The sequence below is a fragment of the Watersipora subatra genome, chromosome 4 (genome assembly GCF_963576615.1).
Source record: "Watersipora subatra chromosome 4, tzWatSuba1.1, whole genome shotgun sequence".
NCBI lineage: Eukaryota > Metazoa > Bryozoa > Gymnolaemata > Cheilostomatida > Watersiporidae > Watersipora > Watersipora subatra.
This window is the reverse complement of record NC_088711.1, coordinates 18865913-18890049: the sequence shown is the minus strand read 5'-3', so window position 1 is coordinate 18890049 and position 24137 is coordinate 18865913. Positions and strand designations below refer to the sequence as shown.

The 24137-nt window shown below is 34.9% G+C and overlaps 41 non-coding genes across 41 annotated transcripts; all 41 read left to right on the top strand.

Annotated features, from left to right (window-relative positions):
* The first annotated feature begins 253 nt into the window (after positions 1 to 253).
* On the top strand, positions 254 to 325 carry Trnaq-cug (transfer RNA glutamine (anticodon CUG)). Its single transcript has one exon. It is a non-coding gene; the product is annotated as a tRNA-Gln (tRNA).
* Positions 326 to 1290: 965 nt separating this feature from the next.
* On the top strand, positions 1291 to 1357 carry Trnaq-cug (transfer RNA glutamine (anticodon CUG)). The gene has a single exon. It is a non-coding gene; the product is annotated as a tRNA-Gln (tRNA).
* A 441-nt stretch (positions 1358 to 1798) lies between these two features.
* Positions 1799 to 1870, top strand: Trnaq-uug (transfer RNA glutamine (anticodon UUG)). The gene has a single exon. It is a non-coding gene; the product is annotated as a tRNA-Gln (tRNA).
* Positions 1871 to 2311: 441 nt separating this feature from the next.
* Positions 2312 to 2383, top strand: Trnaq-cug (transfer RNA glutamine (anticodon CUG)). Its single transcript has one exon. It is a non-coding gene; the product is annotated as a tRNA-Gln (tRNA).
* A 440-nt stretch (positions 2384 to 2823) lies between these two features.
* On the top strand, positions 2824 to 2895 carry Trnaq-uug (transfer RNA glutamine (anticodon UUG)). Its single transcript has one exon. It is a non-coding gene; the product is annotated as a tRNA-Gln (tRNA).
* A 440-nt stretch (positions 2896 to 3335) lies between these two features.
* Trnaq-uug (transfer RNA glutamine (anticodon UUG)) lies at positions 3336 to 3407 on the top strand. Its single transcript has one exon. It is a non-coding gene; the product is annotated as a tRNA-Gln (tRNA).
* Positions 3408 to 4873: 1466 nt separating this feature from the next.
* On the top strand, positions 4874 to 4944 carry Trnaq-uug (transfer RNA glutamine (anticodon UUG)). The gene has a single exon. It is a non-coding gene; the product is annotated as a tRNA-Gln (tRNA).
* Positions 4945 to 5385: 441 nt separating this feature from the next.
* On the top strand, positions 5386 to 5457 carry Trnaq-cug (transfer RNA glutamine (anticodon CUG)). Its single transcript has one exon. It is a non-coding gene; the product is annotated as a tRNA-Gln (tRNA).
* A 443-nt stretch (positions 5458 to 5900) lies between these two features.
* Positions 5901 to 5972, top strand: Trnaq-uug (transfer RNA glutamine (anticodon UUG)). The gene has a single exon. It is a non-coding gene; the product is annotated as a tRNA-Gln (tRNA).
* A 950-nt stretch (positions 5973 to 6922) lies between these two features.
* On the top strand, positions 6923 to 6994 carry Trnaq-cug (transfer RNA glutamine (anticodon CUG)). The gene has a single exon. It is a non-coding gene; the product is annotated as a tRNA-Gln (tRNA).
* A 440-nt stretch (positions 6995 to 7434) lies between these two features.
* Trnaq-cug (transfer RNA glutamine (anticodon CUG)) lies at positions 7435 to 7506 on the top strand. Its single transcript has one exon. It is a non-coding gene; the product is annotated as a tRNA-Gln (tRNA).
* A 441-nt stretch (positions 7507 to 7947) lies between these two features.
* Trnaq-cug (transfer RNA glutamine (anticodon CUG)) lies at positions 7948 to 8019 on the top strand. Its single transcript has one exon. It is a non-coding gene; the product is annotated as a tRNA-Gln (tRNA).
* Positions 8020 to 8462: 443 nt separating this feature from the next.
* On the top strand, positions 8463 to 8534 carry Trnaq-cug (transfer RNA glutamine (anticodon CUG)). Its single transcript has one exon. It is a non-coding gene; the product is annotated as a tRNA-Gln (tRNA).
* A 440-nt stretch (positions 8535 to 8974) lies between these two features.
* Positions 8975 to 9046, top strand: Trnaq-uug (transfer RNA glutamine (anticodon UUG)). The gene has a single exon. It is a non-coding gene; the product is annotated as a tRNA-Gln (tRNA).
* Positions 9047 to 9486: 440 nt separating this feature from the next.
* Trnaq-uug (transfer RNA glutamine (anticodon UUG)) lies at positions 9487 to 9557 on the top strand. Its single transcript has one exon. It is a non-coding gene; the product is annotated as a tRNA-Gln (tRNA).
* A 441-nt stretch (positions 9558 to 9998) lies between these two features.
* Trnaq-uug (transfer RNA glutamine (anticodon UUG)) lies at positions 9999 to 10070 on the top strand. The gene has a single exon. It is a non-coding gene; the product is annotated as a tRNA-Gln (tRNA).
* Positions 10071 to 10510: 440 nt separating this feature from the next.
* Positions 10511 to 10582, top strand: Trnaq-uug (transfer RNA glutamine (anticodon UUG)). The gene has a single exon. It is a non-coding gene; the product is annotated as a tRNA-Gln (tRNA).
* A 440-nt stretch (positions 10583 to 11022) lies between these two features.
* Trnaq-cug (transfer RNA glutamine (anticodon CUG)) lies at positions 11023 to 11094 on the top strand. Its single transcript has one exon. It is a non-coding gene; the product is annotated as a tRNA-Gln (tRNA).
* A 441-nt stretch (positions 11095 to 11535) lies between these two features.
* On the top strand, positions 11536 to 11607 carry Trnaq-cug (transfer RNA glutamine (anticodon CUG)). Its single transcript has one exon. It is a non-coding gene; the product is annotated as a tRNA-Gln (tRNA).
* A 440-nt stretch (positions 11608 to 12047) lies between these two features.
* On the top strand, positions 12048 to 12119 carry Trnaq-cug (transfer RNA glutamine (anticodon CUG)). Its single transcript has one exon. It is a non-coding gene; the product is annotated as a tRNA-Gln (tRNA).
* Positions 12120 to 12561: 442 nt separating this feature from the next.
* Positions 12562 to 12633, top strand: Trnaq-cug (transfer RNA glutamine (anticodon CUG)). The gene has a single exon. It is a non-coding gene; the product is annotated as a tRNA-Gln (tRNA).
* A 436-nt stretch (positions 12634 to 13069) lies between these two features.
* On the top strand, positions 13070 to 13141 carry Trnaq-cug (transfer RNA glutamine (anticodon CUG)). Its single transcript has one exon. It is a non-coding gene; the product is annotated as a tRNA-Gln (tRNA).
* A 443-nt stretch (positions 13142 to 13584) lies between these two features.
* Positions 13585 to 13656, top strand: Trnaq-cug (transfer RNA glutamine (anticodon CUG)). The gene has a single exon. It is a non-coding gene; the product is annotated as a tRNA-Gln (tRNA).
* Positions 13657 to 14098: 442 nt separating this feature from the next.
* Trnaq-uug (transfer RNA glutamine (anticodon UUG)) lies at positions 14099 to 14170 on the top strand. The gene has a single exon. It is a non-coding gene; the product is annotated as a tRNA-Gln (tRNA).
* Positions 14171 to 14605: 435 nt separating this feature from the next.
* On the top strand, positions 14606 to 14677 carry Trnaq-cug (transfer RNA glutamine (anticodon CUG)). Its single transcript has one exon. It is a non-coding gene; the product is annotated as a tRNA-Gln (tRNA).
* A 441-nt stretch (positions 14678 to 15118) lies between these two features.
* Positions 15119 to 15190, top strand: Trnaq-uug (transfer RNA glutamine (anticodon UUG)). Its single transcript has one exon. It is a non-coding gene; the product is annotated as a tRNA-Gln (tRNA).
* A 442-nt stretch (positions 15191 to 15632) lies between these two features.
* Trnaq-cug (transfer RNA glutamine (anticodon CUG)) lies at positions 15633 to 15704 on the top strand. Its single transcript has one exon. It is a non-coding gene; the product is annotated as a tRNA-Gln (tRNA).
* A 436-nt stretch (positions 15705 to 16140) lies between these two features.
* On the top strand, positions 16141 to 16212 carry Trnaq-cug (transfer RNA glutamine (anticodon CUG)). The gene has a single exon. It is a non-coding gene; the product is annotated as a tRNA-Gln (tRNA).
* Positions 16213 to 16655: 443 nt separating this feature from the next.
* Positions 16656 to 16727, top strand: Trnaq-cug (transfer RNA glutamine (anticodon CUG)). The gene has a single exon. It is a non-coding gene; the product is annotated as a tRNA-Gln (tRNA).
* Positions 16728 to 17169: 442 nt separating this feature from the next.
* Positions 17170 to 17241, top strand: Trnaq-uug (transfer RNA glutamine (anticodon UUG)). The gene has a single exon. It is a non-coding gene; the product is annotated as a tRNA-Gln (tRNA).
* A 435-nt stretch (positions 17242 to 17676) lies between these two features.
* On the top strand, positions 17677 to 17748 carry Trnaq-cug (transfer RNA glutamine (anticodon CUG)). Its single transcript has one exon. It is a non-coding gene; the product is annotated as a tRNA-Gln (tRNA).
* A 441-nt stretch (positions 17749 to 18189) lies between these two features.
* Trnaq-uug (transfer RNA glutamine (anticodon UUG)) lies at positions 18190 to 18261 on the top strand. Its single transcript has one exon. It is a non-coding gene; the product is annotated as a tRNA-Gln (tRNA).
* Positions 18262 to 18702: 441 nt separating this feature from the next.
* Positions 18703 to 18774, top strand: Trnaq-uug (transfer RNA glutamine (anticodon UUG)). Its single transcript has one exon. It is a non-coding gene; the product is annotated as a tRNA-Gln (tRNA).
* A 436-nt stretch (positions 18775 to 19210) lies between these two features.
* Positions 19211 to 19282, top strand: Trnaq-cug (transfer RNA glutamine (anticodon CUG)). Its single transcript has one exon. It is a non-coding gene; the product is annotated as a tRNA-Gln (tRNA).
* A 442-nt stretch (positions 19283 to 19724) lies between these two features.
* Positions 19725 to 19796, top strand: Trnaq-uug (transfer RNA glutamine (anticodon UUG)). The gene has a single exon. It is a non-coding gene; the product is annotated as a tRNA-Gln (tRNA).
* A 435-nt stretch (positions 19797 to 20231) lies between these two features.
* Positions 20232 to 20303, top strand: Trnaq-cug (transfer RNA glutamine (anticodon CUG)). The gene has a single exon. It is a non-coding gene; the product is annotated as a tRNA-Gln (tRNA).
* A 442-nt stretch (positions 20304 to 20745) lies between these two features.
* Trnaq-cug (transfer RNA glutamine (anticodon CUG)) lies at positions 20746 to 20817 on the top strand. Its single transcript has one exon. It is a non-coding gene; the product is annotated as a tRNA-Gln (tRNA).
* Positions 20818 to 21253: 436 nt separating this feature from the next.
* Trnaq-cug (transfer RNA glutamine (anticodon CUG)) lies at positions 21254 to 21325 on the top strand. Its single transcript has one exon. It is a non-coding gene; the product is annotated as a tRNA-Gln (tRNA).
* A 436-nt stretch (positions 21326 to 21761) lies between these two features.
* Positions 21762 to 21833, top strand: Trnaq-cug (transfer RNA glutamine (anticodon CUG)). Its single transcript has one exon. It is a non-coding gene; the product is annotated as a tRNA-Gln (tRNA).
* Positions 21834 to 22269: 436 nt separating this feature from the next.
* Trnaq-cug (transfer RNA glutamine (anticodon CUG)) lies at positions 22270 to 22341 on the top strand. Its single transcript has one exon. It is a non-coding gene; the product is annotated as a tRNA-Gln (tRNA).
* Positions 22342 to 23807: 1466 nt separating this feature from the next.
* On the top strand, positions 23808 to 23879 carry Trnaq-cug (transfer RNA glutamine (anticodon CUG)). Its single transcript has one exon. It is a non-coding gene; the product is annotated as a tRNA-Gln (tRNA).
* Positions 23880 to 24137: the final 258 nt, after the last annotated feature.

The following is a 24137-nucleotide window of genomic DNA, read 5'->3' as shown; positions in this document are numbered from 1 at the left end:
TTTTTTTCTTTTTTTTTATGTCTCAGACTTTCATATTTATCAAAAATTAAACGTCTTGTTTTTCATTTAAAGCTCGCTCTTTGTTGTTTCAGAGTAACCTATTTTGTTTGCTGCATGTGAATAGTTATCTAAATCTATGTTCACTAATCATGATTCCTTTGGATTTCAGATTTAAATAGGTGGAATGATAAAGAGCATATACCACCTCCATTATCTTTGCGCAATTCAACGACGCATCGCTGCTGTTGATATCGGTTCTATGGTGTAATGGTTAGCACTCAGGACTCTGAATCCTGCGATCCGAGTTCAAATCTCGGTAGAACCTATTTTTGCTTCATTGTGCTACAACTCTGTTCGGTGTCGCTGTCAATCTTTGTCAGAGTTATCTTTTTTGTTGGACATTGAATGAGTAAACACCAGGCTTTTGTGTGTGTGAAAGCTCAGTCGAAAGTGGTTGGAACTCATCTGTTAAAAGTTTTTATATTAGTTCAAATTTTGGCAAATTTAGAGCTTTTACTCCTTTTTAATTCTCAGACTTTCAAATTAATTTTATCAAAACTTCAACGTTTTTTTTTCATTCAAAGTTTTTATTTGTTGTTTTAGGGTAACCTGTTTTTTGTTGGCTGCATTTGATTAGTTATTTAAATCTATGTTCACCAATCGTGATTCCTTTGGATTTCAGATTTTAAAAAGTTGATTGATAAAGAGAATATACCACATCCATTATCTTTGCGCGATTGAACGACACATCGCTGCTGTTGATATCAGTTCTATGGTGTAATGGTTAGCACTCAGGACTCTGAATCCTGCGATCCAAGTTCAAATTTCGGAAAACCTATTTTTCTTCATTGTGCTACAACTCTCATCGGTGTCGCTGTCAATCTTTGTCAAAGTTCTCTTTTTTATTGAACATCAAATGAGTAAACACCAGTCTTTTGTATGTGTGAAAGCTCAGTCGAACGTGGTTGGAACTTATTCGTTAAAAATGTATATATCAGTGCAAATTTAGGCAAAATTAGAGCTTTTTCTCAATTTTTGTTCTCAGACTTTCATAATAATTTTATCAAAACTTCAACGTTTTGTTTTTCATTTAAAGCTTGCTATTTGTTGTTTCAGAGTAACCTATTTTGTTGGCTGCATGTGAGTAGTTATTTAAATCTATGTTCACCAATCATGATTCCCTTGGATTTCAGACTTTAAAAGGTTGAATGATAAGGAGCATATACCACATCCATTATCTTTGCGCAATTGAACGACGCATGCTGCTGTTGACATCGGTTCTATAGAACCGATGGTGCAATGGTTAGCACTCAGGACTCTGAATCCTGCGATCCGAGTTCAAATCTCGGTAGAACCTATTTTTGCTTCATTGTGCTACAACTCTCTTCGGTGTCGCTGTTGATATTTGTCGAAGTTTTCTTCTTTGTTGAACATCGAATGAGTAAACACCAGGCTTTTGTGTGTGTGAAAGCTCAGTCGAAAGTGGTTGGAACTCATCTGTTAAAAGTTTTTATATTAGTTCAATTTTTGGCAAAATTAGAGCTTCTACTCCTTTTTAATTCTCAGACTTTCAAATTAATTTTATCAAAAATTCAAAGTTTTTTTTTCATTCAAAGTTTTTATTTGTCGTTTTACGGTGACCTGTTTTTTGTTGGCTGCATGTGAATAGATATCTAAATCTATATTCACCAATCATGATTCCCTTGGATTTCAGACTTTAAAAGGTTGAATGATAAAGAGCAAAGAGCACCTCCATTTCCTTTGCGCGATTGAACGACGCATCGCTGCTGTTGATATCGGTTCTATGGTGTAATGGTTAGCACTCAGGACTTTGAATCCTGCGATCTGAGTTCAAATCTCGGTAAAACCTATTTTTGCTTCATTGTGCTACAACTCTCTTCGGTGTCGCTGTCAATCTTTGTCAAAGTTATCTTTTTTGTTGAACATTGAATGAGTGAACACCAGGCTTTTGTGTGTTTGAAAGCTCAGTCGAACGTGGTTGGAACTTATTCGTTAAAAGTTTATATATTAGTGCAAATCTAGGCAAAATTAGAGCTTTTTCTTGTTTTAAGTTCTCAGACTTTCATAATAATTTCATCAAAACTTCAAGGTTTTGTTTTTCATTTAAAGCTTACTATTTGTTGTTTCAGAGTAACCAATTTTGTTGGCTGCATGTGAATAGATATCTAAATCTATATTCACCAATCATGATTCCCTTGGATTTCAGACTTTAAAAGGTTGAATGATAAAGAGCAAAGAGCACCTCCATTTCCTTTGCGCGATTGAACGACGCATCGCTGCTGTTGATATCGGTTCTATGGTGTAATGGTTAGCACTCAGGACTCTGAATCCTGCGATCCGAGTTCAAATCTCGGTAGAACCTATTTTTGCTTCATTGTGCTACAACTCTCTTCGGTGTCGCTGTCAATCTTTGTCAAAGTTATCTTTTTTGTTGAACATCGAATGAGTAAACACCAGGCTTTTGTGTGTGTGAAAGCTCAGTCGAAAGTGGTTGAAACTCATCTGTTAAAAGTTTTTGTATTAGTTCAATTTTTGGCAAAATTAGAGCTTCTACTCCTTTTTAATTCTCAGACTTTCAAATTAATTTTATCAAAAATTCAACGTTTATTTTCATTCAAAGTTTTTATTTGTTGTTTTACGGTAACCTGTTTTTTGTTGGCTGCATGTGAATAGATATCTAAATCTATATTCACCAATCATGATTCTCTTGGATTTCAGATTTTAAAAGGTTGAATGATAAAGAGCATAGAGCACCTCCATTTCCTTTGCGCGATTGAACGACGCATCGCTGCTGTTGATATCGGTTCTATGGTGTAATGGTTAGCACTCAGGACTTTGAATCCTGCGATCCGAGTTCAAATCTCGGTAGAACCTATTTTTGCTTCATTGTGCTACAACTCTCTTCGGTGTCGCTGTCAATCTTTGTCAAAGTTTTCTTTTTCATTGAACATCGAATGAGTAAACACCAGGCTTTTGTGTGCGTGAAAGCTCAGTCGAAAGTGTTTGGAACTGATCTGTTAAAGGTTTTTAATGTCAGTGAAAATTTAGGTCAATATATAGATTTTTTTCTTTTTTTTTATGTCTCAGACTTTCATATTTATCAAAAATTAAACGTCTTGTTTTTCATTTAAAGCTTGCTATATGTTGTTTCAGAGTAACCTATTTTGTTTGCTGCATGTGAATAGTTATCTAAATCTATGTTCACTAATTATGATTCCCTTGGATTTCAGATTTAAAAAGGTGGAATGATAAAGAGCATATACCACCTCCATTATCTTTGCGCAATTCAACGACACATCGCTGCTGTTGATATCGGTTCTATGGTGTAATGGTTAGCACTCAGGACTTTGAATCCTGCGATCCGAGTTCAAATCTCGGTAGACCCTATTTTTTTTTCATTGTGCTACAACCCTGTTTGGTGTCGCTGTCAATCTTTGTCAGAGTTATCTTTTTTTTTTAACATTGAATGAGTAAACACCAGGCTTTTGTGTGTGTGAAAGCTCAGTCGAACGTGGTTGGAACTTATTCGTTAAAAATTTATATATCAGTGCAAACTTAGGCAAAATTAGAGCTTTTTCTCAATTTTTGTTCTCAGACTTTCATAATAATTTTATCAAAACTTCAACGTTTTGTTTTTCGTTTAAAGCTTGCTATTTGTTGTTTCAGAGTAACCTATTTTGTTGGCTGCATGTGAGTAGTTATTTAAGTCTATGTTCACCAATCATGATTCCCTTGGATTTCAGACTTTAAAAGGTTGAATGATAAGGAGCATTTACCACATCCATTATCTTTGCGCAACTGAACGACGCATGCTGCTGTTGACATCGGTTCTATGGTGTAATGGTTAGCACTCAGGACTTTGAATCCTGCGATCCGAAGTCAAATCTTGGTAGAACCTATTTTTGCTTCATCGTGCTACTATTCTCTTCGGTGTCGCTGTCAGTCTTTTTCGAAATTTTCTTCTTTGTTGAACATCGAATGAGTAAACACCAGGCTTTTGTGTGCGTGAAAGCTCCGTCGAAAGTGGTTGGAACTCATCTGTAAAGGGCTTTTAGTATCAGTGAAAATTTTGGCAAAGTAAGAGCTTTTACTCCTTTTTAGTTCTCAGACTTTCATATTAATTTTATCAAAAATTCAACGTTTTTTTTTTCATTCAAAGTTTTTATTTGTCGTTTTACGATAACCTGTTTTTTGTTGGCTGCATGTGAATAGTTATCTAAATCTATATTCACCAATCATGATTCCCTTGGATTTCAGATTTTAAAAGGTTGAATGATAAAGAGCATATACCACATCCATTATCTTTGCGCGATTGAACGACACATCGCTGCTGTTGATATCGGTTCTATGGTGTAATGGTTAGCACTCAGGACTTTTAATCCTGCGATCCGAGTTCAATCTCGGTAGAACCTATTTTTGCTTCATTGTGCTACAACTTTCTTCGGTGTCGCTGTCAATCTTTGTCAAAGTTTTCTTTTTTATTGAACATCAAATGAGTAAACACAAGGCTTTTGTGTGCGTGAAAGCTCAGTCGAAAGTGTTTGGAACTCATCTGTTAAAAGTTTTTAATGTCAGTGAAAACTTAGGTCAACATATAGATTTTTTTCTTTTTTTTTATGTCTCAGACTTTCGTATTTATCAAAATTTAAACGTTTTGTTTTTCATTTAAAGCTTGCTATTTGTTGTTTCAGAGTAACCTATTTTGTTTGCTGCATGTGAATAGTTTTCGAAATCTATGTTCACTAATCATGATTCCCTTGGATTTCAGATTTTAAAAGGTTGAATGATAAAGAGCATATACCACATCCATTATCTTTGCGCGATTGAACGACACATCGCTGCTGTTGATATCGGTTCTATGGTGTAATGGTTAGCACTCAGGACTTTGAATCCTGTGATCCGAGTTCAATCTCGGTAGAACCTATTTTTGCTTCATTGTGCTACAACTCTGTTCGGTGTCGCTGTCAATCTTTGTCAGAGTTATCTTTTTTGTTGAACATTGAATGAGTAAACACCAGGCTTTTGTGTGTGTGAAAGCTCAGTCGAAAGTGGTTGGAACTCATCTGTTAAAAGTTTTTATATTAGTTCAAATTTTGGCAAAATTAGAGCTTCTACTCCTTTTTAATTCTCAGACTTTCAAATTAATTTTATCAAAACTTCAACGTTTTTTTTTCATTCAAAATTTTTATTTGTCGTTTTACGGTAACCTGTTTTTTGTTGGCTGCATGTGAATAGTTATCTAAATCTATATTCACCAATCATGATTCCCTTGGATTTCAGATTTTAAAAGGTTGAATGATAAAGAGCATAGAGCACCTCCATTTCCTTTGCGCGATTGAACGACGCATCGCTGCTGTTGATATCGGTTCTATGGTGTAATGGTTAGCACTCAGGACTCTGAATCCTGCGATCCGAGTTCAAATCTCAGTAGAACCTATTTTTGCTTCATTGTGCTACAACTCTCTTCGGTGTCGCTGTTGATATTTGTCGAAGTTTTCTTCTTTGTTGAACATCGAATGAGTAAACACCAGGCTTTTGTGTGTGTGAAAGCTCAGTCGAAAGTGGTTGGAACTCATATGTTAAAAGTTTATATATCAGTGCAAATTTAGGTCAAATTGAGGAATTTTTTCTTTTTTTTTATGTCTCAGACTTTCATATTAATTTTCTCAAAACTTCAACGTTTTTTTCATTTAAAATTTGCTATTTGTTGTTTTAGGGTAAACTGTTTTTTGTTGGCTGCATGTGAATAGTTATTTAAATCTATGTTCACCAATCATGAATCCCTTGGATTTCAGATTTAAAAAGGTGGAATGATAAAGAGCATGTAGCACCTTCATTGTCTTTGCGCATTTGAGCGACACATCGCTGCTGTTGATATCGGTTCTATAATGTAATGGTTAGCACTCAGGACTTTGAATCCTGCGATCCGAGTTCAAATCTCGGTAGAACCTCTTTTTGCTTCATTGTGCTACAACTCTCTTCGGTGTCGCTGTCAATCTTTGTCAAAGTTATCTTTTTTGTTGAACAATGAATGAGTAAACACCAGGCTTTTGTGTGTTTGAAAGCTCAGTCGAACGTGGTTGGAACTTATTCGTTAAAAGTTTATACTTCAGTGCAAATTTAGGCAAAATTAGAGCTTTTTCTTGTTTTTAGGTCTCAGACTTTCATAAGAATTTCATCAAAACTTCAAGGTTTTGTTTTTCATTTAAAGCTTGCTATTTGTTGTTTCAGAGTAACCTATTTTGTTGGCTGCATGTGAATAGTTGTTTAAATCTATGTTCACCAATCACGATTCCCTTGGATTTCAGACTTTAAAAGGTTGCATGATAAGGAGCATATACCACATCCATTATCTTTGCACAATTGAACGACGCATGCTGCTGTTGATATCGGTTCTATGGTGTAATGGTTAGCGCTCAGGACTCTGAATCCTGCGATCCAAGTTCAAATTTTGGTAAAACCTATTTTTCTTCATTGTGCTACAACTATCATCGGTGTCGCTGTCAATCTTTGTCAAAGTTCTCTTTTTTGTTGAACAATGAATGAGTAAACACCAGGCTTTTGTGTGCGTGAAAGCTCAGTCGAAAGTGTTTGGAACTGATCTGTTAAAGGTTTTTAATGTCAGTGAAAATTTAGGTCAACATATAGATTTTTTTTTTTTTTTTTTGTCTCAGACTTTCATATTTATCAAAAATTAAACGTCTTGTTTTTCATTTAAAGCTTGCTATTTGTTGTTTCAGAGTAACCTATTTTGTTTGCTGCATGTGAATAGTTATCTAAATCTATGTTCACTAATCATGATTCCCTTGGATTTCAGATTTAAAAAGGTTGAATGATAAAGAGCATATACCACCTCCATTATCTTTGCGCAATTGAACGACACATCGCTGCTGTTGATATCGGTTCTATGGTGTAATGGTTAGCACTCAGGACTCTGAATCCTGCGATCCAAGTTCAAATCTCGGTAGAATCTCTTTTTGCTTCATTGTGCTACAACTCTGTTCGGTGTCGCTGTCAATCTTTGTCAAAGTTATCTTTTTTGTTGAACAATGAATGAGTAAACACCAAGCTTTTGTGTGTGTGAAAGCTCAGTCGAACATGGTTGGAACTTATTCGTTAAAAATTTATATATCAGTGCAAATTTAGGCAAAATTAGAGCTTTTTCTCAATTTTTGTTCTCAGACTTTCATAATAATTTTATCAAAACTTCAACGTTTTGTTTTTCGTTTAAAGCTTGCTATTTGTTGTTTCAGAGTAACCTATTTTGTTGGCTGCATGTGAGTAGTTATTTAAGTCTATGTTCACCAATCATGATTCCCTTGGATTTCAGACTTTAAAAGGTTGAATGATAAGGAGCATTTACCACATCCATTATCTTTGCGCAATTGAACGACGCATGCTGCTGTTGACATCGGTTCTATGGTGTAATGGTTAGCACTCAGGACTCTGAATCCTGCGATCCGAGTTCAAATCTCGGTAGAACCTATTTTTGCTTCATTGTGCTACAACTCTCTTCGGTGTCGCTGTCAATCTTTGTCAAAGTTTTTTTTTGTTGAAGATCGAATGAGTAAACACCAGGCTTTTGTGTGTGTGACAGCTCAGTCAAAAGTGGTTGGAACTCATCTGTAAAAAGTTTTTAATATCAGTGAAAATTTTGGCGAAGTTAGAGCTTTTACTCCTTTTTAATTCTCAGACTTTCATATTAATTTTATCAAAAATTCAACGATTTTTTTTTCATTCAAAGTTTTTATTTGTCGTTTTACGATAACCTGTTTTTTGTTGGCTGCATGTGAATAGTTATTTAAATCTATATTCACCAATCATGATTCCCTTGGATTTCAGATTTTAAAAGGTTGAATGATAAAGAGCAAAGAGCACCTCCATTTTCTTTGCGCGATTGAACGACGCATTGCTGCTGTTGATATCGGTTCTATGGTGTAATGGTTAGCACTCAGGACTCTGAATCTTGCGATCCGAGTTCAAATCTCGGTAGAACCTATTTTTGCTTCATTGTGCTACAACTCTCTTCGGTGTCGCTGTCAATCTTTGTGTAAGTTTTCTTTTTTATTGAACATCAAATGAGTAAACACAAGGCTTTTGTGTGCGTGAAAGCTCAGTCGAAAGTGGTTGGAACTCATCTGTTAAAAGTTTTTATATTAGTTCAAATTTTAGCAAAATTAGAGCTTCTACTCCTTTTTAATTCTCAGACTTTCAAATTACTTTTATCAAAAAATTCAACGATTTTTTTTTCATTCAAAGTTTTTATTTGTCGTTTTACGATAACCTGTTTTTTGTTGGCTGCATGTGAATAGTTATCTAAATCTATATTCACCAATCATGATTCCCTTGGATTTCCGATTTAAAAAGGTTGAATGATAAAGAGCATATACCACCTCCATTATCTTTGCGCATTTGAGCGACACATCGCTGCTGTTGATATCGGTTCTATGGTGTAATGGTTAGCACTCAGGACTCTGAATCCTGCGATCCGAGTTCAAATCTCGGTAGAACCTATTTTTGCTTCATTGTGCTACAACTCTCTTCGGTGTCGCTGTTGATATTTGTCGAAGTTTTCTTCTTTGTTGAACATCGAATGAGTAAACACCAGGCTTTTGTGTGTGTGAAAGCTCAGTCGAAAGTGGTTGAAACTCATCTGTTAAAAGTTTTTGTATTAGTTCAATTTTTGGCAAAATTAGAGCTTCTACTCCTTTTTAATTCTCAGACTTTCAAATTAATTTTATCAAAAATTCAACGTTTATTTTCATTCAAAGTTTTTATTTGTTGTTTTACGGTAACCTGTTTTTTGTTGGCTGCATGTGAATAGATATCTAAATCTATATTCACCAATCATGATTCTCTTGGATTTCAGATTTTAAAAGGTTGAATGATAAAGAGCATAGAGCACCTCCATTTCCTTTGCGCGATTGAACGACGCATCGCTGCTGTTGATATCGGTTCTATGGTGTAATGGTTAGCACTCAGGACTTTGAATCCTGCGATCCGAGTTCAAATCTCGGTAGAACCTATTTTTGCTTCATTGTGCTACAACTCTCTTCGGTGTCGCTGTCAATCTTTGTCAAAGTTTTCTTTTTCATTGAACATCGAATGAGTAAACACAAGGCTTTTGTGTGCGTGAAAGCTCAGTCGAAAGTGTTTGGAACTGATCTGTTAAAGGTTTTTAATGTTAGTGAAAATTTAGGTCAATATATAGATTTTTTTCTTTTTTTTTATGTCTCAGACTTTCGTATTTATCAAAATTTAAACGTTTTGTTTTTCATTTAAAGCTTGCTATTTGTTGTTTCAGAGTAACCTATTTTGTTTGCTGCATGTGAATAGTTTTCGAAATCTATGTTCACTAATCATGATTCCCTTGGATTTCAGATTTTAAAAGGTTGAATGATAAAGAGCATATACCACATCCATTATCTTTGCGCGATTGAACGACACATCGCTGCTGTTGATATCGGTTCTATGGTGTAATGGTTAGCACTCAGGACTTTGAATCCTGCGATCCGAGTTCAATCTCGGTAGAACCTATTTTTGCTTCATTGTGCTACAACTCTGTTCGGTGTCGCTGTCAATCTTTGTCAGAGTTATCTTTTTTGTTGAACATTGAGTGAGTAAACACCAGGCTTTTGTGTGTGTGAAAGCTCAGTCGAAAGTGGTTGGAACTCATCTGTTAAAAGTTTTTATATTAGTTCAAATTTTGGCAAAATTAGAGCTTCTACTCCTTTATAATTCTCAGACTTTCAAATTAATTTTATCAAAAATTCAACGTTTTTTTTTCATTCAAAATTTTTATTTGTCGTTTTACGGTAACCTGTTTTTTGTTGGCTGCATGTGAATAGATATCTAAATCTATATTCACCAATCATGATTCCCTTGGATTTCAGATTTTAAAAGGTTGAATGATAAAGAGCATAGAGCACCTCCATTTCCTTTGCGCGATTGAACGACGCATCGCTGCTGTTGATATCGGTTCTATGGTGTAATGGTTAGCACTCAGGACTTTGAATCCTGCGATCCGAGTTCAAATCTCGGTAGAACCTATTTTTGCTTCATTGTGCTACAACTCTCTTCGGTGTCGCTGTCAATCTTTGTCAAAGATATCTTTTTTGTTGAACATCAAATGAGTAAACACAAGGCTTTTGTGTGCGTGAAAGCTCAGTCGAAAGTGTTTGGAACTGATCTGTTAAAGGTTTTTAATGTTAGTGAAAATTTAGGTCAATATATAGATTTTTTTCTTTTTTTTTATGTCTCAGACTTTCACATTTATCAAAAATTAAACGTCTTGTTTTTCAGTTAAAGCTTGCTATTTATTGTTTCAGAGTAACCTATTTTGTTTGCTGCATGTGAATAGTTATCTAAATCTATGTTCACTAATCATGATTCCCTTGGATTTCAGATTTAAAAAGGTTGAATGATAAAGAGCATATACCACCTCCATTATCTTTGCGCAATTGAACGACGCATCGCTGCTGTTGATATTGGTTCTATGGTGTAATGGTTAGCACTCAGGACTTTGAATCCTGCGATCCGAGTTCAAATCTCGGTAGAACCTATTTTTGCTTCATTGTGCTACAACTCTCTTCGGTGTCGCTGTCAATCTTTGTCAAAGATATCTTTTTTGTTGAACATCAAATGAGTAAACACAAGGCTTTTGTGTGTGTGAAAGCTCAGTCGAAAGTGTTTGGAACTGATCTGTTAAAGGTTTTTAATGTCAGTGAAAATTTAAGTCAACATATAGATTTTTTTCTTTTTTTTTATGTCTCAGACTTTCACATTTATCAAAAATTAAACGTCTTGTTTTTCAGTTAAAGCTTGCTATTTATTGTTTCAGAGTAACCTATTTTGTTTGCTGCATGTGAATAGTTATCTAAATCTATGTTCACTAATCATGATTCCCTTGGATTTCAGATTTAAAAAGGTTGAATGATAAAGAGCATATACCACCTCCATTATCTTTGCGCAATTGAACGACGCATCGCTGCTGTTGATATTGGTTCTATGGTGTAATGGTTAGCACTCAGAACTCTGAATCCTGCGATCCGAGTTCAAATCTCGGTAGAACCTATTTTTGCTTCATTGTGCTACAACTCTCTTCGGTGTCGCTGTCAATCTTTGTCAAAGTTTTCTTTTTTATTGAACATCAAATGAGTAAACACAAGGCTTTTGTGTGCGTGAAAGCTCAGTCGAAAGTGTTTGGAACTGATCTGTTAAAGGTTTTAAATGTCAGTGAAAATTTAGGTCAACATATAGATTTTCTTCATTTTTTTTATGTCTCAAACCTTTAATATTTATCAAAAATTAAACGTCTTGTTTTTCATTTAAAGCTTGCTATTTGTTGTTTCAGAGTAACCTATTTTGTTTGCTGCATGTGAATAGTTATCTAAATCTATGTTCACTAATCATGATTCCCTTGGATTTCAGATTTAAAAAGGTTGAATGATAAAGAGCATATACTAGCTCCATTATCTTTGCGCAATTGAACGACGCATCGCTGCTGTTGATATTGGTTCTATGGTGTAATGGTTAGCACTCAGAACTCTGAATCCTGCGATCCGAGTTCAAATCTCGGTAGAACCTATTTTTGCTTCATTGTGCTACAACTCTCTTCGGTGTCGCTGTCAATCTTTGTCAAAGTTTTCATTGTTATTGAACATCAAATGAGTAAATACAAGGCTTTTTTGTGCGTGAAAGCTCAGTCGAAAGTGTTTGGAACTGATCTGTTAAAGGTTTTTAATGTCAGTGAAAATTTAGGTCAACATACAGATTTTTTTCTTTTTTTTTATGTTTCAGACTTTCATATTTATCAAAAATTAAACGTCTTGTTTTTCATTTAAAGCTTGCTATTTGTTGGTTCAGAGTAACCTATTTTGTTTGCTGCATGTGAATAGTTATCTAAATCTATGTTCACTAATCATGATTCCCTTGGATTTCAGATTTAAAAAAGTTGAATGATAAAGAGCATATACCACATCCATTATCTTTGTGCGATTGAACGACGCATCGCTGCTGTTGATATTGGTTCTATGGTGTAATGGTTAGCACTCAGGACTCTGAATCCTGCGATCCGAGTTCAAATCTCGGTAGAACCTATTTTTGCTCCATCGTGCTACTATTCTCCTCGGTGTCGCTGTCAATCTTTTTCGAAATTTTCTTCTTTGTTGAACATCGAATGAGTAAACACCAGGCTTTTGTGTGCGTGAAAGCTCAGTCGAAAGTGGTTGGAACTCATCTGTTAAAAGTTTTTATATTAGTTCAAATTTTGGCAAAATTAGAGCTTCTACTCCTTTTTAGTTCTCAGACTTTCAAATTACTTTTATCAAAAATTCAACGTTTTTTTTTTCATTCAAAGTTTTTATTTGTCGTTTTACAATAACCTGTTTTTTGTTGGCTGCATGTGAATAGTTATCTAAATCTATATTCACCAATCATGATTCTCTTGGATTTCAGATTTAAAAAGGTTGAATGATAAAGAGCATATACCACCTCCATTATCTTTGCGCATTTGAGCGACACATCGCTGCTGTTGATATCGGTTCTATGGTGTAATGGTTAGCACTCAGGACTCTGAATCCTGCGATCCGAGTTCAAATCTCGGTAGAACCTATTTTTGCTTCATTGTGCTACAACTCTCTTCGGTGTCGCTGTCAATCTTTGTCAAAGTTCTCTTTTTTGTTGAACATTGAATGAGTAAACACCAGGCTTTTGTGTGTTTGAAAGCTCAGTAGTACGTGGTTGGAACTTATTCGTTAAAAGTTTTTATATCAGTGCAAAATTAGGCAAAATTAGAGCTTTTTCTCATTTTTAGTTCTCAGACTTTCATATTTATTGAAAATTAAACGTTTTGTATTTCATTTAAAACTTACTATTTGTTGTTTCAAAGTAACCAATTTTGTTGGCTGCATGTGAATAGTTATTTAAATCTATGTTCACCAATCATGATTCTTTTGGATTTCAGATTTTAAAAGGTTGAATGATAAAGAGCATATACCACATCCATTATCTTTGTGCGATCGAACGACACATCGCAGCTGTTGATATCGGTTCTATGGTGTAATGGTTAGCACTCAGGACTCTGAATCCTGCGATCCGAGTTCAAATCTCGGTAGAACCTATTTTTGCTTCATTGTGCTACAACTCTGTTCGGTGTCGCTGTCAATCTTTGTCAAAATTTTTTTTTTTGTTGACTATCGAATGAGTAAACACCAGGCTTTTGTGTGTGTGAAAGCTCAGTCAAACGTGGTTGGAACTTATTCGTTAAAAGTTTATATATTAGTGCAAATTTAGGCAAAATTAGAGCTTTTTCTTGTTTTTAGTTCTCAGACTTTCATATTAATTTTATCAAAACTTCAACGGTTTTTTTTCATTCAAAGTTTGCTATTTGCTGTTTCAGGGTAACCTGTTTTTTGTTGGCTGCATGTGAATAGTTATTTAAATCTATGTTCACCAATCATGATTCCCTTGGATTTCAGATTTTAAAAAGGTTGCATGATAAGGAGCATATACCACATCCATTATCTTTGCGCGATTGAACGACACATCGCTGCTGTTGATATCGGTTCTATGGTGTAATGGTTAGCACTCAGGACTCTGAATCCTGCGATCCGAGTTCAAATCTCGGTAGAACCTATTTTTGCTTCATTGTGCTACAACTCTCATCGGTGTCTCTGTCAATATTTGTCAAAATTTTTTTTTTTGTTGAACATCGAATGAGTAAACACCAGGCTTTTGTGGGTGTGAAAGCTCAGTCAAAAGTGGTTGGAACTCATCTGTAAAGGGTTTTTAGTATCAGTGAAAATTTTGGCAAAGTTAGAGCTTTTACTCCTTTTTAATTCTCAGATTTTCATATTAATTTTATCAAAACTTCAACGTTTTTTTCTCATTCAAAGTTTGCAATTTGTTGTTTCAGGGTAACCTGTTTTTGTTGGCTGCATGTGAATAGTTATTTAAATCTATGTTCACCAATCATGAGTCCCTTGGATTTCAGATTTTAAAAAGTTGAATGATAAAGAACATGTAGCACCTTCATTATCTTTGCGCAATTGAACGACACATCGCTGCTGTTGATGTCGGTTCTATGGTGTAATGGTTAGCACTCAGGACTTTGAATCCTGCGATCCGAGTTCAAATCTCGGTAGAACCTATTTTGCTTCATTGTGCTACAACTCTGTTCGGTGTCGCTGTCAATCTTTGTCGAAGTTTTCTTCTTTGTTGAACAACGAATGAGTAAACACCAGGCTTTTGTGTGCGAGAAAGTTCAGTCGAAAGTTGCTGGAACTCATATGTTAAAAGTTTTTATATCAGTGCAAATTTAGGAAAAATTACAGCTTTTTCTCATTTTTAGTTCTCAGACTTTCATATTTATTAAAAATTAAACGTTTTGTATTTCATTTAAAACTTACTATTTGTTGTTTCAGAATAACCACGTTTGTTGGCCCCATGTGAATAGTTATTTAAATCTATCTTCACCAATCATGATTCCCTTGGATTTCAGATTTTAAAAAGTTGAATGATGAAGAGCATATACCGCATCAATTATCTTTGTGCGATTGAACGACACATCGCTGCTGTTGATATCGGTTCTATGGTGTAATGGTTAGCACTCAGGACTCTGAATCCTGCGATCCAAGTTCAATTCTCGGTAGAACCTATTTTGTTTCATTGTGCTACAACTCTGTTCGGTGTCGCTGTCAATCTTTGTCAAAGTTATTTTTTTTGTTGAACATCGAATGAGTAAACACCAGGCTTTTGTGTGTGTGAAAGCTCAGTCAAAAGTGGTTGGAACTCATCTGTTAAAAGTTTTTAATATCAGTGAAAATTTTGGCAAAGTTAGAGCTTTTACTCGTTTTTAAATCTCAGACTTTCATATTAATTTTATCAAAACTTCAACGGTTTTTTTTCATTCAAAGTTTTTGTTTGTTGTTTCAGGTTAACCTGTTTTTTGTTGGCTGCATGTGAATAGTTATTTAAATCTATGTTCACTAATCATGATTTCCTTGGATTTCAGATTTTAAAAAGTTGAATGATAAAGAGCATATACCACATCCATTATCTTTGTGCGATTGAACGACACATCGCTGCTGTTGATATCGGTTCTATGGTGTAATGGTTAGCACTCAGGACTTTGAATCCTGCGATCTGAGTTCAAATCTCGGTAGAACATATCTTTGCTTCATTGTGCTACAACTCTCTTCGGTGTCGCTGTTGATATTTGTTGAAGTTTTCTTCTTTGTTGAACATCGAATGAGTAAACACCAGGCTTTTGTGTGGGTGAAAGCTCAGTCGAAAGTGGTTGGAACTCATCTGTTAAAAGTTTTTATATTAGTTCAAATTTTGGCAAAATTAGAGCTTCTACTCCTTTTTAGTTCTCAGACTTTCAAATTACTTTTATCAAAAATTCAACGTTTTTTTTTTCATTCAAAGTTTTTATTTGTCGTTTTACAATAACCTGTTTTTTGTTGGCTGCATGTGAATAGTTATCTAAATCTATATTCACCAATCATGATTCTCTTGGATTTCAGATTTAAAAAGGTTGAATGATAAAGAGCATATACCACCTCCATTATCTTTGCGCATTTGAGCGACACATCGCTGCTGTTGATATCGGTTCTATGGTGTAATGGTTAGCACTCAGGACTCTGAATCCTGCGATCCGAGTTCAAATCTCGGTAGAACCTATTTTTGCTTCATTGTGCTACAACTCTCTTCGGTGTCGCTGTCAATCTTTGTCAAAGTTCTCTTTTTTGTTGAACATTGAATGAGTAAACACCAGGCTTTTGTGTGTTTGAAAGCTCAGTAGTACGTGGTTGGAACTTATTCGTTAAAAGTTTTTATATCAGTGCAAAATTAGGCAAAATTAGAGCTTTTTCTCATTTTTAGTTCTCAGACTTTCATATTTATTGAAAATTAAACGTTTTGTATTTCATTTAAAACTTACTATTTGTTGTTTCAAAGTAACCAATTTTGTTGGCTGCATGTGAATAGTTATTTAAATCTATGTTCACCAATCATGATTCTTTTGGATTTCAGATTTTAAAAGGTTGAATGATAAAGAGCATATACCACATCCATTATCTTTGTGCGATCGAACGACACATCGCAGCTGTTGATATCGGTTCTATGGTGTAATGGTTAGCACTCAGGACTCTGAATCCTGCGATCCGAGTTCAAATCTCGGTAGAACCTATTTTTGCTTCATTGTGCTACAACTCTGTTCGGTGTCGCTGTCAATCTTTGTCAAAATTTTTTTTTTTGTTGACTATCGAATGAGTAAACACCAGGCTTTTGTGTGTGTGAAAGCTCAGTCAAACGTGGTTGGAACTTATTCGTTAAAAGTTTATATATTAGTGCAAATTTAGGCAAAATTAGAGCTTTTTCTTGTTTTTAGTTCTCAGACTTTCATATTAATTTTATCAAAACTTCAACGGTTTTTTTTCATTCAAAGTTTGCTATTTGCTGTTTCAGGGTAACCTGTTTTTTGTTGGCTGCATGTGAATAGTTATTTAAATCTATGTTCACCAATCATGATTCCCTTGGATTTCAGATTTTAAAAAGGTTGCATGATAAGGAGCATATACCACATCCATTATCTTTGCGCGATTGAACGACACATCGCTGCTGTTGATATCGGTTCTATGGTGTAATGGTTAGCACTCAGGACTCTGAATCCTGCGATCCGAGTTCAAATCTCGGTAGAACCTATTTTTGCTTCATTGTGCTACAACTCTCATCGGTGTCTCTGTCAATATTTGTCAAAATTTTTTTTTTTGTTGAACATCGAATGAGTAAACACCAGGCTTTTGTGGGTGTGAAAGCTCAGTCAAAAGTGGTTGGAACTCATCTGTAAAGGGTTTTTAGTATCAGTGAAAATTTTGGCAAAGTTAGAGCTTTTACTCCTTTTTAATTCTCAGATTTTCATATTAATTTTATCAAAACTTCAACGTTTTTTTCTCATTCAAAGTTTGCAATTTGTTGTTTCAGGGTAACCTGTTTTTGTTGGCTGCATGTGAATAGTTATTTAAATCTATGTTCACCAATCATGAGTCCCTTGGATTTCAGATTTTAAAAAGTTGAATGATAAAGAACATGTAGCACCTTCATTATCTTTGCGCAATTGAACGACACATCGCTGCTGTTGATGTCGGTTCTATGGTGTAATGGTTAGCACTCAGGACTTTGAATCCTGCGATCCGAGTTCAAATCTCGGTAGAACCTATTTTGCTTCATTGTGCTACAACTCTGTTCGGTGTCGCTGTCAATCTTTGTCGAAGTTTTCTTCTTTGTTGAACAACGAATGAGTAAACACCAGGCTTTTGTGTGCGAGAAAGTTCAGTCGAAAGTTGCTGGAACTCATATGTTAAAAGTTTTTATATCAGTGCAAATTTAGGAAAAATTACAGCTTTTTCTCATTTTTAGTTCTCAGACTTTCATATTTATTAAAAATTAAACGTTTTGTATTTCATTTAAAACTTACTATTTGTTGTTTCAGAATAACCACGTTTGTTGGCCCCATGTGAATAGTTATTTAAATCTATCTTCACCAATCATGATTCCCTTGGATTTCAGATTTTAAAAAGTTGAATGATGAAGAGCATATACCGCATCAATTATCTTTGTGCGATTGAACGACACATCGCTGCTGTTGATATCGGTTCTATGGTGTAATGGTTAGCACTCAGGACTCTGAATCCTGCGATCCAAGTTCAATTCTCGGTAGAACCTATTTTGTTTCATTGTGCTACAACTCTGTTCGGTGTCGCTGTCAATCTTTGTCAAAGTTATTTTTTTTGTTGAACATCGAATGAGTAAACACCAGGCTTTTGTGTGTGTGAAAGCTCAGTCAAAAGTGGTTGGAACTCATCTGTTAAAAGTTTTTAATATCAGTGAAAATTTTGGCAAAGTTAGAGCTTTTACTCGTTTTTAAATCTCAGACTTTCATATTAATTTTATCAAAACTTCAACGGTTTTTTTTCATTCAAAGTTTTTGTTTGTTGTTTCAGGTTAACCTGTTTTTTGTTGGCTGCATGTGAATAGTTATTTAAATCTATGTTCACTAATCATGATTTCCTTGGATTTCAGATTTTAAAAAGTTGAATGATAAAGAGCATATACCACATCCATTATCTTTGTGCGATTGAACGACACATCGCTGCTGTTGATATCGGTTCTATGGTGTAATGGTTAGCACTCAGGACTTTGAATCCTGCGATCTGAGTTCAAATCTCGGTAGAACATATCTTTGCTTCATTGTGCTACAACTCTCTTCGGTGTCGCTGTTGATATTTGTTGAAGTTTTCTTCTTTGTTGAACATCGAATGAGTAAACACCAGGCTTTTGTGTGGGTGAAAGCTCAGTCGAAAGTGGTTGGAACTCATCTGTTAAAAGTTTTTATATTAGTTCAATTTTTATCAAAATTAGAGCTTCTACTCCTTTTTAATTCTCAGACTTTCAAATTAATTTTATCCAAACTTCAACGTTTTTTTTTCATTCAAAGTTTTTATTTGTTGTTTTACGGTAACCTGTTTTTTGTTGGCTGCATGTGAATAGTTATTTAAATCTATGTTCACCAATCATGATTCTCTTGGATTTCAGATTTTAAAAGATTGAATGATACAGAGCATATACCACATCCATTATCTTTGTGCAATCGAACGACACATCGCTGCTGTTGATATTGGTTCTATAGTGTAATGGTTAGCACTCAGGACTTTGAATCCTGCGATCCGAGTTCAAATCTCGGTAGAACCTATTTTTGCTTCATTGTGCTACAACTCTCTTCGGTGTCGCTGTCAATCTTTGTCAAAGTTATCTTTTTTGTTGAACATTGAATGAGTAAACACCAGGCTTTTGTGTGTTTGAAAGCTCAGTAGAACGTGGTTGGAACTTATTCATTAAAAGTTTATATATTAGTGAAAATTTAGGCAAAATTAGAGCTTTTTCTCATTTTTAGTTCTCAGACTTTCATATTTATTGAAAATTAAACGTTTTGTATTTCATTTAAAACTTACTATTTGTTGTTTCAGAGTAACCAATTTTGTTGGCTGCGTGTGAATAGTTATTTAAATCTATGTTCACCAATCATGATTCTCTTGGATTTCAGATTTTAAAAGGTTGAATGATACAGAGCATATACCACATCCATTATCTTTGTGCAATCGAACGACACATCGCTGCTGTTGATATCGGTTCTATGGTGTAATGGTTAGCACTCAGGACTCTGAATCCTGCGATCCGAATTCAAATCTCGGTAGAACCTATTTTGCTTCATTGTGCTACAACTCTCTTCGGTGTCGCTGTCAATATTTGTCAAAGTTATTTTTTTTGTTGAACATCGAATGAGTAAACACCAGGCTTTTGTGGGTGTGAAAGCTCAGTCAAAAGTGGTTGGAACTCATCTGTAAAGGGTTTTTAATATCAGTGAAAATTTTGGCAAAGTTAGAGCTTTTACTCCTTTTTAATTCTCAGATTTTCATATTAATTTTATCAAAACTTCAACGTTTTTTTCTCATTCAAAGTTTGCAATTTGTTGTTTCAGGGTAACCTGTTTTTTGTTGGCTGCATGTGAATAGTTATTTAAATCTATGTTCACCAATCATGAGTCCCTTGGATTTCAGATTTTAAAAAGTTGAATGATAAAGAACATGTAGCACCTTCATTATCTTTGCGCAATTGAACGACACATCGCTGCTGTTGATGTCGGTTCTATGGTGTAATGGTTAGCACTCAGGACTTTGAATCCTGCGATCCGAGTTCAAATCTTGGTAGAACCTATTTTGCTTCATTGTGCTACAACTCTGTTCGGTGTCGCTGTCAATCTTTGTCGAAGTTTTCTTCTTTGTTGAACAACGAATGAGTAAACACCAGGCTTTTGTGTGCGAGAAAGCTCAGTCGAAAGTTGCTGGAACTCATCTGTTAAAAGTTTTTATATTAGGGCAAATTTAGGCAAAATTACAGCTTTTTCTCATTTTTAGTTCTCAGACTTTCATATTTATTAAAAATTAAACGTTTTGTATTTCATTTAAAACTTACTATTTGTTGTTTCAGAATAACCAAGTTTGTTGGCCCCATGTGAATAGTTATTTAAATCTATCTTCACCAATCATGATTCCCTTGGATTTCAGATTTTAAAAAGTTGAATGATGAAGAGCATATACCGCATCCATTATCTTTGTGCGATTGAACGACACATCGCTGCTGTTGATATTGGTTCTATGGTGTAATGGTTAGCACTCAGGACTCTGAATCCTGCGATCCGAGTTCAAATCTCGGTAGAACCTATTTTTGCTCCATCGTGCTACTACTCTCTTCGGTGTCGCTGTCAATCTTTTTCGAAATTTTCTTCTTTGTTGAACATCGAATGAGTAAACACCAGGCTTTTGTGTGCGTGAAAGCTCAGTCAAAAGTGGTTGGAACTCATCTGTTAAAAGTTTTTATATTAGTTCAAATTTTGGCAAAATTAGAGCTTCTACTCCTTTTTAGTTCTCAGACTTTCAATTTACTTTTATCAAAAATTCAACGATTTTCTTTTCATTCAAAGTTTTTATTTGTCGTTTTACGATAACCTGTTTTTTGTTGGCTGCATGTGAATTGTTATCTAAATCTATATTCACCAATCATGATTCTCTTGGATTTCAGATTTAAAAAGGTTGAATGATAAAGAGCATATACCACCTCCATTATCTTTGCGCATTTGGGCGACACATCGTTGCTGTTGATATCGGTTCTATGGTGTAATGGTTAGCACTCAGGACTCTGAATCCTGCGATCCGAGTTCAAATCTCGGTAGAACCTATTTTTGCTTCATTGTGCTACAACTCTCTTCGGTGTCGCTGTTGATATTTGTCGAAGTTTTCTTCTTTGTTGAACATCGAATGAGTAAACACCAGGCTTTTGTGTGCGAGAAAGTTCAGTCGAAAGTTGCTGGAACTCATCTGTTAAAAGTTTTTATATCAGTGCAAATTTAGGAAAAATTACAGCTTTTTCTCATTTTTAGTTCTCAGACTTTCATATTTATTAAAAATTAAACGTTTTGTATTTCATTTAAAACTTACTATTTGTTGTTTCAGAATAACCAAGTTTGTTGGCCCCATGTGAATAGTTATTTAAATCTATCTTCACCAATCATGATTCCCTTGGATTTCAGATTTTAAAAAGTTGAATGATGAAGAGCATATACCGCATCCATTATCTTTGTGCGATTGAACGACACATCGCTGCTGTTGATATCGGTTCTATGGTGTAATGGTTAGCACTCAGGACTCTGAATCCTGCGATCCAAGTTCAAATCTCGGTAGAACCTATTTTTGCTTCATTGTGCTACAACTCTCTTCGGTGTCGCTGTCAATCTTTGTCAAAGTTTTCTTTATTATTGAACATCGAATGAGTAAACACCAGGCTTTTGTGTGCGAGAAAGCTCAGTCGAAAGTTGCTGGAACTCATCTGTTAAAAGTTTTTATATCAGTGCAAATTTAGGAAAAATTACAGCTTTTTCTCATTTTTAGTTCTCAGACTTTCATATTTATTAAAAATTAAACGTTTTGTATTTCATTTAAAACTTACTATTTGTTGTTTCAGAATAACCAAGTTTGTTGGCCCCATGTGAATAGTTATTTAAATCTATCTTCACCAATCATGATTCCCTTGGATTTCAGATTTTAAAAAGTTGAATGATGAAGAGCATATACCGCATCCATTATCTTTGTGCGATTGAACGACACATCGCTGCTGTTGATATCGGTTCTATGGTGTAATGGTTAGCACTCAGGACTCTGAATCCTGCGATCCAAGTTCAAATCTCGGTAGAACCTATTTTTGCTTCATTGTGCTACAACTCTCTTCGGTGTCGCTGTCAATCTTTGTCAAAGTTTTCTTTATTATTGAACATCGAATGAGTAAACACCAGGCTTTTGTGTGCGAGAAAGCTCAGTCGAAAGTTGCTGGAACTCATCTGTTAAAAGTTTTTATATCAGTGCAAATTTAGGCAAAATTACAGCTTTTTCTCATTTTTAGTTCTCAGACTTTCATACTTATCAAAAATTAAACGTCTTGTTTTTCATTGAAAGCTTGCTATTTGTTGTTTCAGAGTAACCTATTTTGTTTGCTGCATGTGAATAGTTATCTAAATCTATGTTCACTAATCATGATTCCCTTGGGTTTCAGATTTAAAAAGGTTGAATGATAAAGAGCATATACCACCTCCATTATCTTTGCGCATTTGAGCGACACATCGCTGCTGTTGATATCGGTTCTATGGTGTAATGGTTAGCACTCAGGACTCTGAATCCTGCGATCCGAGTTCAAATCTCGGTAGAACCTGTTTTTGCTTCATTGTGCTACAACTCTCTTCAGTGTCGCTGTTGATATTTGTCGAAGTTTTCTTCTTTGTTGAACATCGAATGAGTAAACACCAGGCTTTTGTGTGTGTGAAAGCTCAGTCAAAAGTGGTTGGAACTTATTTGTTAAAAGTTTATATATTAGTGCAAATTGAGGCAAAATCAGAGCTTTTTCTTGTTTTTAGTTCTCAGACTTTCATTATAATTTCATCAAAACTTCAAGGTTTTGTTTTTCATTTAAAGCTTACTATTTGTTGTTTCAGAGTAACCAATTTTGTTGGCTGCGTGTGAATAGTTATTTAAATCTATGTTCACCAATCATGATTCTCTTGGATTTCAGATTTTAAAAGGTTGAATGATACAGAGCATATACCACATCCATTACCTTTGTGCAATCGAACGACACATCGCTGCTGTTGATATCGGTTCTATGGTGTAATGGTTAGCACTCAGGAGTCTGAATCCTGCGATCCAAGTTCAAATTTCGGAAAAACCTATTTTTCTTCATTGTGCTACAACTCTCATCGGTGTCGCTGTCAATATTTGTCAAAGTTTTTTTTTTGTTGAACATCGAATGAGTAAACACCAGGCTTTTGTGTGTGTGAAAGCTCAGTCAAAAGTGGTTGGAACTCATCTGTAAAAAGTTTTTAATATCAGTGAAAATTTTGGCAAAGTTAGAGCTTTTACTCGTTTTTAAATCTCAGACTTTCATATTAATTTTATCAAAACTTCAACGGTTTTTTTTCATTCAAAGTTTTTATTTGTTGTTTCAGGTTAACCTGTTTTTTGTTGGCTGCATGTGAATAGTTATTTAAATCTATGTTCACCAATCATGATTCTCTTGGATTTCAGATTTTAAAAGGTTGAATGATACAGAGCATATACCACATCCATTATCTTTGTGCGATTGAACGACACATCGCTGCTGTTGATATCGGTTCTATGGTGTAATGGTTAGCACTCAGGAGTCTGAATCCTGCGATCCAAGTTCAAATTTCGGAAAAACCTATTTTTCTTCATTGTGCTACAACTCTCATCGGTGTCGCTGTCAATATTTGTCAAAATTTTTTTTTTTGTTGAACATCGAATGAGTAAACACCAGGCTTTTGTGGGTGTGAAAGCTCAGTCAAAAGTGGTTGGAACTCATCTGTAAAGGGTTTTTAGTATCAGTGAAAATTTTGGCAAAGTTAGAGCTTTTACTCCTTTTTAATTCTCAGATTTTCATATTAATTTTATCAAAACTTCAACGTTTTTTTCTCATTCAAAGTTTGCAATTTGTTGTTTCAGGGTAACCTGTTTTTGTTGGCTGCATGTGAATAGTTATTTAAATCTATGTTCACCAATCATGAGTCCCTTGGATTTCAGATTTTAAAAAGTTGAATGATAAAGAACATGTAGCACCTTCATTATCTTTGCGCAATTGAACGACACATCGCTGCTGTTGATATCGGTTCTATGGTGTAATGGTTAGCACTCAGGACTCTGAATCCTGCGATCCAAGTTCAAATCTCGGTAGAACCTATTTTGTTTCATTGTGCTACAACTCTGTTCGATGTCGCTGTCAATCTTTGTCAAAGTTTTTTTTTTGTTGAACATCGAATGAGTAAACACCAGGCTTTTGTGTGTGTGAAAGCTCAGTCAAAAGTGGTTGGAACTCATCTGTAAAAAGTTTTTAATATCAGTGAAAATTTTGGCAAAGTTAGAGCTTTTACTCGTTTTTAAATCTCAGACTTTCATATTAATTTTATCAAAACTTCAACGGTTTTTTTTCATTCAAAG